We start from the raw sequence: 10,594 nt of genomic DNA on the forward strand, positions 1-10,594 counted from the left end.
GAGGAGGACGTTCTGTCAGTCAAGTCCATGCTGGCACTCTGTAGAGCAGGGGTGGGGAACATTTTTCTTATCACGGGCCATTCTCATACAGACAAAATGAGTCACCGGGCACACACACAATTTAGTTTTTTTTTTGAGAGAATACAGAAAAGTTCAACTTTCCCGCTGTTTTAATGTGGCTGAATTTGAATATTATATTAAATATTATAGCAATTTAGCTGACACTTTTATCCAAAGCAAATTCATAACTATGATGATAAATGCTATTATGAAGGTGCTACTGTCATAGTTCTGTATTTTTAGAAATCTTACTGCAGGCCAGATGAAATTGAGCAACGGGCCGGATCCATCTCATGGGCTGTAGGTTCCTCACCCCGCTGTAGAGAAAACCAGTTAGTCCCGTTTCCCTGTTTTATCCCTGTAGTCCTGCAAGTTTATTTCTCTCCAGTGCCTATCCGATTTTCTTTTCAAATCATCATCTCTATGCTACCACCTCCTATGCAGACCTCCAGCTTATTAACACATGTTGCATAATGAAGTTCTTCCTCCTGTATCTCTTGCCCAAAAGCTTAAAATTGAGTCTCCTAGTCCTTGTGCCATCAGCTATTGAAGGAGCTTTTCTTTGACTACCTTAACTAAACCTTTCATAATCTTGTCTATCAAAGATTATTTGGTATCTCTACCAAATACCACCCCCTTCCCCCAATCTCCTTTGCTTCAAGGGAAACCACCACAGCTTTTCCAACCTAACATTATAACTAAAATAAAAACAGAAATGCTGGAAAAACTCAGCAGGTCTGGCAGCTTCTGTGGAGAGAGAAACATGGTTTCAAGTCCAATATGACTTCTTTGAATCTGGAGAGGTGGAAATGTGATGGGTTTTATGCTGTTGAAAAAGGGGGTGGGATGGATGGAGCAAAATTGAAGGCCCAAGGATAGGTTAGAGGGCAGGAGAGATTAAATGACCAAGATGGTAATGGTAGGATTAAAGCTTTGGTACAGAGTAGGCATTAATAGTAGAAAAAGGGTCAGCACCGTCTGAAAGCAAAAACATGAGAACAAGATGCAGACTGGCACTTGGGAAGAAAAAAAAATCAAAGTGGAGGATTGAGTTCATGGTCTGAAGTTGTTAAACTCAGTGAATCCAGAAGGCAGTAAAGTGCTTAATCGGAAAATGAGATGCTGTTCCTCAAACTTGCGTTGGATTTCACTGGAAAACTGGAGCTTGTGAGCATGAGCACAAGACGGTGAACTGAAATGGCAAGTGACAGGAAGGTCTGAGTCATGCTTGAGGACTGAATGAAGGTGTTCTACAAAGTGGTTACCCAGGTCTGCATTTGGTCTCCCCAATGTAGAGGAGACCACATTGTGAGCAGTGAATACAACAGACTTAATTGAAAGGAGTACAAGTAAATCGCTCCTTCACTTGGAAGGAGTGTTTGGGGTCATGGACAGTGAGGAGGGAGGAGGTAAAGGGGCAGGTGTTACACCACCTGTGACTGTATAGAAGGTGCCGGGTGAAGGGGTTGAGGTGTTAGGGGTATCAGAGACTGATGATCTTTCCTTTGTCCTCCCCTCCTGAAGGGGTATAGTTATGTGCTGTTGTGTTCCCCCCTACCTTGCCTACATGGCCATTTTTCCATACGAGTTCAGGCAGAACATATCAACAGACTTGTTTGTTTAACTATGGAATCATCACAGCTGTCCTCAAATGAAGTCTGCACATGCACCTTTTCCAGCAGGGAATGTTGGTTAGAAACAAGGAGTCCTTCCTGATCTTGTTCCTTCCTTAATCCAGGAGTGCTGTGGCTGGTTTCACTGTCCCTGCTGCCACTCTTGTTCAGATCAACTAATTGTTTTTTTCTTTAAAATCTTTCCTTTGTCCTCCCCTCCTGAAGGGGTATAGTTATGTGCTGTTGTGTTCACCCCCACCTTGCCTACATGGCCATTTTTCCAATAAAATAAAATAAAGAACCATTCAGTTCTACAGCCAGATGACCTAATGTGTGTCGCACCAGTAAGTATATGGTGTGGTTGGATGTAACTATACAGGAGAGCAAAAACTAATATTTCCAGTTGGAAAAGTTATTTAAAGTTGAAACCTTCTAAACACAAGTTTCCTCTTGTAGTTTGTGGTTCTGGTTTCCCGAACAGTATATTCTATTTTAGTTAAATTGAACCAGCTAATGAGGAAAAGGATCAAGTCTGCTGGTATAATATTTGAGCAAAAATCATTAAGCTGGAACTTGTTATGAATCTTGTATCATATTCGGGATCTAATAGCTTAATCTGTAAATGTCAAGGGGGACAAATCAATTTTCTAAAACTGGCATACGTTCAAAGAATAAATAAAACTTGGGCCTTTAATAAAAAATAAAGTTAGAAAAAAGTAGCAGCATTTTCATTTTTACACTGTAAAATAAAAGAAATTACATGGATTAAACAGCACAGAAACAGACCAGTCAGCCCAACTAGTCAGTGTTGGAGTTTGACTCCAACTAAAAATTGTACTTCTGCCTTCTCCCTCCTAATCATGTCATGTTTTGCTTCCCACAATAAGCGAATCAGATAATAAAGTACGCTCCATCCAGAACTGAGTGACCATAGGATGATGACAAGAAAACGTAATTTGAGTGGTACAACAGAAGGTTGTCTCTTTTATAAAAATAAATGAAATAAAGTAATTCCTAGCTTGGATATTGTTGCATCCTTTAGTACAGCTTCAGGGTTCAGATGGCAAGAGTGGACTTTCAAAACCTTGTTATTGTATTGCAACTTTGCAAAGTGCTTTGTCTAATCCAACTGCTGTGCCATAATTTCAGGTGTTTTTCTCCTCTCCTGAGGCAACACTTTTTTTTCTCTCTGCTTTTCCTCATTGGCAGCTGTGCCTTCCGTTGCCTAGGCTCAAAGCACCAGAATGACCTTCCAAACCTTTCTGCCTTTCTACATCTCTCCTCTTTTTAAAAATGCTCCTTGAAAACCTATCTCTCGGACCATACTTTTAGTCTCCTGTCCTAATGTGTGGCTCAGTGTCAAATTTTGTTTGCTAACCCTCCCTTTGAAGCACCTTGATTGAAGTGCTATATAAAGTCACCATTGTCATTCCACTGCTATGCAGTGACTTTAAGTGTGATCCCAAGCTTCTCCTAATGCTGCTCTGAAATTCGGTCTTTGGGAGGACAAGAAAAGTCACCCAGGGTTGACTGTTTTGCTGCAGTTTTCTTTCTTTTATAAAGAGACTCTGGCCTCAACTTGATGTAGCTGAAATGAATGATTCAGGAGTGAGAGGGGATCAAAAGTGTGGATTTACGTTGCATTATGTACTGGTTTTCTTAAAGCCTCCCAGTTTTCCGGTGAACCTCTAGATTTAATCGAATACACATCAAATTTTGACAATTTGATCCAAATGCAGCGAGACCTGGACAATATCCAGACCTAGGCTGACAAGTGGCAAGTAACATTTGTGCCACACAAGTGCCAGGTAATTACCATCTCCAACAAGAGAGAATTTAGCCATCGCTCCTTGACATTCATTGGCATCACCATCACTGAATTTCCCCATTATCAACATCCTGTGAGTTACCACTGACCAGTTCATTTCTGGTCAGAGGCTGGGAATCCTGCAGCTGGTAACTTGCTTCCTGACTCCCCAAAGCTTGTCCACCCCATCTACAGGGCACAAGTCAGGAGTGTGATAGATGCAGCTCCAACAACACTCAAGTGTGACACCATCCACAGCAAAGCAACCCATTTGATTGGCAATACATCCACGACTGGCACACAGTGGCAGCGGTGTATGCCATCGACAAGAAGCACTGCAGCAACTCGCCAAGGCTGCTTCAACAGAACCTGCCAAACCCACAAACAATACCATCAGAAGGACAAGGGCAGCAGACACATGGGAACACCAGCACCTGGAAGGTCCCCTCCAAGCCACTCCCCATTCTCACTTAGAAATGCATCACTGTTCCTTCACTGTTGTTGGGTTGAAATCCTGGAACTCCCTAACAGCACTGTGGGTGTACCTACTGCGGCAGTTCAAGAAGGCAGCTCACCACCACCTCAAGGGCTATTAGGGATGGGCACTAAATGCTGGCCTAACCAGCAATGCCCATATCCCATGAAAAAGTTAAAGTTTCAGTCATCTGATCTGTTACTATTGTTCATATGGGAAATGCACACAATCAGTCATAGACAGAAGATCTGAGGAACTAATGTGGGAATGTAAAGACATACAGGGCTAGATTTTACTGGGTAGCATATTGCTTGCATCCATCTTCCCCTCTTTCTCCAACCACCTCACTCCCAACCACCAGAAGGAACGTGTGTTCCAAACCAATGTGGCAATAACACACTACAGGTGGCCTAAACAAGCTGAGGGTTGGAATTCCACCATTCATTGGAAGGAAGTCCTGCCATGGAGAGCTGCCTGCAATCGGATTAGCTGGCAACTCTAGCAGTCCCAGTAGCACCAGAACTTAGTGGTGGATACTGCTGGACATCATGGAGTCCTTGCGATGAAGAGGGTATGGCCATCAGAGAAAGGTAAGTCTGATGTTTTGAACTTGGAGGGATCAGGGAGCCTAGGGAGAGGAGTGGAGTTTGAAGGCCAGGTGGGAAGGAACAAAGGGAGAGTAATCTCTTGTGGGGGGAGGGTACATAGAGATGCCCACAGAAACATACAAAATAGAAGCAGGAGTGGGTCACTCGGCCCTTCGAGCCTGCTCTGCCATTAGATATGATCATGGCTGATCCTCTCTCAACGCCATACTCCTGCACTCTCCCCATACCCTTTGATGCCTTTAGAGTCCAGAAATCTAGTTCCTCAGATATATTCAGTGGCTTGGCCTCCACAATCCTCTGTGGTAGAGAATTCCATAGGTTCACCACCTTCTGAGTGAAGAAGTTTCTCATCTCAGTCTTAAATGGCCTACCCCATATCCTGAGATTGTGACCTCTTGTTCTAGACCCCCCCCACCCCCAGCCAGAGTAAATATCATTCCTGCATCCAGTCTGTCCAACCCTGTCAGAATTTTATACATTTCAATGAGATCCCCTCTCATCCTTTAAACTCCACTGAATACAGGCCTAGTTGGCCCAATCTCTCCTGATACGACAATCCTGCCCTCCCAGGAATCAATCTGGTGAACTTTTGCTGCACTCCCTCTATGGCAAGTATATCCTTTCTAAGTAAGGAGACCAAAACTGCACACAATACTCCAGGCGTAATCTCAACAAGGCCCTGTACAGGTGTAGTAAGACATCCTTGATTCTGTACTCAAGTCCTCTCACAGTGAAGGCCTACATACCATTTTCCTTAACTGCTTGCTGCAGCTGCATGCTTGCTTTCAGTGATTGGTGTAAATTGGTATCTCTGGCATTGCAGTACCCCCTTGCTGCTGCACTGGACTATCAGCTTGGATGGCATGCTAAAGTTCCTGGTGTGAGTCTTGAGCCTACAACCTTCTGATTTGGAGGTGTGAGTGCTATCCATTGAGCCATGCATGACATATTTGGGGAAAAAAAGGGATGCATCAAATATGCCAAAACCCAAGAGGATAAAGCCCTTGGTCTGGATGAGTTTCATCCATATATTTTAAAACATCCAGGGAAGTGTTAACAGAGGTAATACTAAACATTTTATAATTTGTTAGAGAAAGATGTAGTGCCAAAGGACTGGTGGATAGCTAATGTATTTCCTATATTTAAGGGGGACAGGGCACGTCCAGGAAACTAGAGACTAGTCAGCTTAACACTGGTGGTAGGAAAAATAATTGAATCCCCACTAAGGAGAGAACTGAAGAGCACCTAGAAACGAGAAATAATGAATAGTTAGTTGGCATGGACTTTAAAAAGAGTCAATCTTGCTTGACCACCCTTATTGAATTTTTTGAGGAGAGAATGGTAATGCAGAAGATGTAATTTATCTGCATTTTCAAAAGGCTTTCAATAGGGTGCCCCATAATGGACTAATGACTAAGGTCAGGGACAAGTGGCAGATGGATCTGGCTTCAAGGCAAAAAGCAGGGAGTAGGAGTAAAGGCCAGTTATTCAGAATGGCAGAAGATAGGTGGTATTCCACATTTGGACTTTGGAAACCAAAAACAATTTCTACATTTGCGGATGACACCAGATTTGGAAGGTTGGGGGGGGGCAGTCAGTGCTGAGGACTGTATAAAACAAAATTACAGGAGGACATTAATAAACTTGCAGAATGAAAAATAATTGGCAAACTGATTTTAACTCATGTAAATGTGAAGTAGTACATTTTTGGTAGAGAAAAATGTCATGTCCTTGGACAAGCTGTTCGAGTACAGCTACAACACTGGCATTTAACCAGCAATGTGAAAAATCACCCAGGGTAGGTCCTGTCCACAAAACTCAGGACAGATCCAACCTGGCCAATTACCACCCTATCAGTCTACTCTTGATCATCAGCAAAGTGATGGAAGGGGTTGTTAACACTGCTACAAAATGACACTTAAACAGAAATAACCTGCTCACTGACACACAGTTTGGGTTCTGATAGAGCCACTCAGCTCCTGATCTCATTACAGCCTTGGTTCAAACATGGACAGATGAGTTGAGAATGACTGCCCTTGACATCAAGGCCACATTTGACCAAGTGCATCAAAGAGCCCTAGCTAGCAAAACTGAAGTCAGTGGGACCCGCCTCCCCCCACTTCATGTCCTGTCAACAAAGTTGTTTACAAATAGGCCTTCCCACTCTTGCCTGCCTGCAACTGTCCAGCATTTTATGGCAATGAAGGCAAACTGAGGGCCTTGGGCAGTAATTGGCCACATAAGGCCCTCAATAGGCTTAAGGGCAGATAGGCTAGTGGGCATCTTACCCATAATATCGGGACGGGGTTGGGGATGAGTGGGCTAGCTAGGTGACCAGATTCTATGTGCCCCCCCCCCCCCCCCCCAATCAAAAACATGTCCCTGTGGGGGGTGAAGAGTGCGGGGAAGGAGAGCCATAAAACCCAGTCCATAATGCATGTTTGAAGTGAATGGCATAAAGGCAGTGATGTTTAGATTGCTTGGAGATCTAGAAAAAATACAGCTAGTAGTTGGTGTCAATAAGTACTTATTTAAAATTGTGTACAGGAAAGAATTAATTTTGCAGAAAACCAGGAGTTTCCTTGGTGGAAGAAACCTCTCAAAGAAAACATTCTGCACATACAAGCTAGCAGCTATGATGTTAGCACAAAACTTGATATTTTGGTAAACGTAGAGGAATGATGTTGATTTAAAGAGGATGTGAAATTAATATTCAGGATAAAAAAAAAATGCAAATAGTTTATCCCTTTTTCTATATTTGACAACCATCGGATAGTTGACATTTTGGTGACCTGGTTGGTAATTTACTGATGGAAAGTGGAGAAGGGAGCATTTCAGCATGTGTGCTGGATGGGGGTACAGTGGGAATAGAGAAGAGAACCAGCTTGAATGAAGGAAAGTGACAGAACACCAAACACCCTCGTTGAAGGTGAAAATATATTAGCCACCAAACCCTGAATGTAAGCTTTAAAGTTTTCATTTGTTTGATGAACATCTGCCTTCACAGAATGACTGACTGCAATGTGCTGGCCATCTTGATGTCCAAGTGCAGTGTGTGTCAACCTTTCTCATCACTATTACCACTACCACCACCAAGAACAACTTATTGTTAAAGTCACTATAGAAATATAAAAGCATTCTAAGGTGCTTCATTGGGAGCATTATAAAACAATGTGTATCACTGAGCCACACAAGCAGGTATTGGGTCAGATGACTAAGAGCTTGGTCAATGAGGTAGGTTTTAAGGATCCTCCTAAGGAGGAAAGTGAGGTGGAGTGATGTAGAGAAGATATTCCAGAGTTTGGGGATTAGGCAATTGAAGGAGACACCACCAGTGGTGGAGTGATTTAAAACTGGGGATGATGAAGAGGCCAGAATTAGAGAAATGCAGATATCTCTGAGGGTTGTGGGACTGGAGGAGATTAGAGATATTGAGGGATTTGAAAAAGAGATGAGAACTTTAAAGTCAAAATGTAGCTTGACTGGGAGTCAATGCACGTCAGCAAGCACAGATGATACAGGAACAAGGCAAGTTGAGACACAGGCAGAAAAATTCTGGGTGACCTCACGTTTGTAGACCATAATCACCAACTGATTAATCCTCATTCTTTGATTACTGCCCATGGAGGCTGACTCCATTTTAACATACCTTCTAATTGGCATGTTATGTGTAGCCTAACCAACTGTACCAGAAGGAGGCCCTGCTTACACTCCAACCAGCTTCGGTAATTAATGGGACCTGGAGTGTTATTGGGAAGCTGAAATTCTTCCCACATAAGACCCAAGTATCCCTGTAAGCCATGCCCTTGCAAGTAAGATGGTTTTAACTAAACAGGTAATGAAAATTCTACCAGCGCTTTGAACTGTAGGCTGTGCAATTTTAGAGCCTTTAGCAAAGAACTATGTATAGACTAGCTCTTCCCTGTAGTGCTCAGTAAACTAAAGGTTTCCCTTTTCTACAACTGAATTTGAGTACCACAGAGTGAAATGGAGCAGGGACAACAAAAAATGAGTGGAAAGTACAACAATTGCATGCATCTGCATTTTGTTGTAGAGGTGACTGAGACTGTCAGCAAACACTTTTTACTCCTCTGAAACTGATGTAAAATTCACATAAGTGCAGTTAAACATGGAAATCCAGAAGTTTGTCAGATCCTATCTGCAGGATGTACTGATTAAGTCCTCAGAGATTGCAATCAATTACAAATCACTGAACTGATAACTTGCATTTTTACATTAAGGATTTTACAGCAAAATCCTTTAAAGGTTTCACCACCTTGAAGAAGTCGTGTGTTTTAATGGAATACATAATTGCTGACAAAAAAGCTCTCTGCCCTTGAAAAGCTAATTTTGTTTATGGGATGTCAAATTTTCCATTCTGATAAAATTCCATTTTATTCAAATAAACTTTTTAAAGCTATTTCAGCTTTTACCATATTCCAATGTGTATGTCCCAATCATTTATTTGACTCCCTATCCTACTTTTTAAATTACATTTTATAATCCGTGCACTTCCTTGATTTCCTGCCTGAGAGAATGTGGTGAGCAGAAATTTCCTCAAACCAAACATTAGGAGGACCGAAGTCATTGGCTCCGGTCATTGTTACAAATTCCATTCCCTAGTTACCCATTCTATGCTTTCCCCTGGCAATTGTCTGAGGCTAAACCAGACAGTTCACAACCTTGGGGTCAAATACAGTATGACACTGAAATGAGCTTTGCCACATTTCCACATCATCATTAATACCATCTATTTCCATGTCCAAAACTCTGCTGGACTTCGCTCCTGTCTCCGCTTGTCTGCTGCTGAAACCCTGATCGATGGCTTTGTTACCTCTGTTGACTATTCTAACGCACACTTGGCCAGCCTCCCACATTTTGCCCTCCATAAACTGGAGGTCATCCAAAATTCTGCCTGTGCCCTTGCGCCAAGCCCTGTATACCCATTACCCCTGTGGTCGCCGCCCTATATTGACTTCTGGTCAAGCAGCACTTTGATTTTAAAATTCCCAACTTTAAGCCCATCCTGCTACTTGCTCCTCCCTAGCTCTGTAATCTCCAGCCCCTCAACACTCAGCTGCACTCATCTAATTTTGGCCTCTTGAGCATTCCCGGTTTTAATAGCTCCACCATTGGTGGCCCTGCCTTCAGCCCCCAAAGCCCTAACTTCTAGAAGTCCTCCTCCCAAATCTCTCCAATTTTCTATCTTACTTTCCTCTTTTAAGACGCTCCTGAAAACCTACCTCCTTTGCCTAAGCTTGGCCATCTAATATTGTCTTGTGGCTTGGATTCCAATTTTGTTTCATAATGCTCATGTGAAGTGCCTTGGGATGTTTTATTTTAAAGGTGTGGGAAATGTGCACCTTTTTTCTACTTTTTGAGATCCTGTTGCAAAGGGTTAATTTTTGGTGTGTGAGGAAATGCTGCTTTTGTGTGGTTTGAGTTAGTCAGACCCATGTGGATGGATTGTTTGTTTTATGGATATGGGCCATGAACACAATTGATGCGTTAATGGAAGCATTTAAAGATAAGATCAGAACACAACAGAGGAAAAGCCCCTGGCTACAGGAGACAAAAAGAACAAGAGTTGCAGAAGTTCATTGTGCAGATTTGAAGATAACATAGAGAGAGATGAGACGAGATGAGGTGTTATGAGCTGTCTGTAGCCAATTGTCAGTGGGAAGCAAGAACCATCTGAACTAGGGTACCTATTGTTGCCTTTTGTAAAGTATAACTTTTGTTGCTTAAATAGTTCAAGACCTAAATTGTTGTGATACCACTACATAGTGTCTCCTTGATAGAAATTTATTACCTGGTCTCTGAACATGATGCACTTTTGTAAATAAATACCAGTTCTTGTTAATTAACACCATCATGGTTGCTGGACGGCACCAGATTCGCCTTGTCACCAGATTTGATCTAACTTCAGCAAAGGTTAAGCAAGACATTTCTGGGCTGCTTACTCCAAGGTCAGTGATGAGAGCTGTTGCTTCCAAAATCTGGATGGTGATATTGTTGTGACAGGGTTCAT

Source organism: Carcharodon carcharias, chromosome 6 (genome assembly GCF_017639515.1).
Source record: "Carcharodon carcharias isolate sCarCar2 chromosome 6, sCarCar2.pri, whole genome shotgun sequence".
Taxonomy (NCBI): domain Eukaryota; kingdom Metazoa; phylum Chordata; class Chondrichthyes; order Lamniformes; family Lamnidae; genus Carcharodon; species Carcharodon carcharias.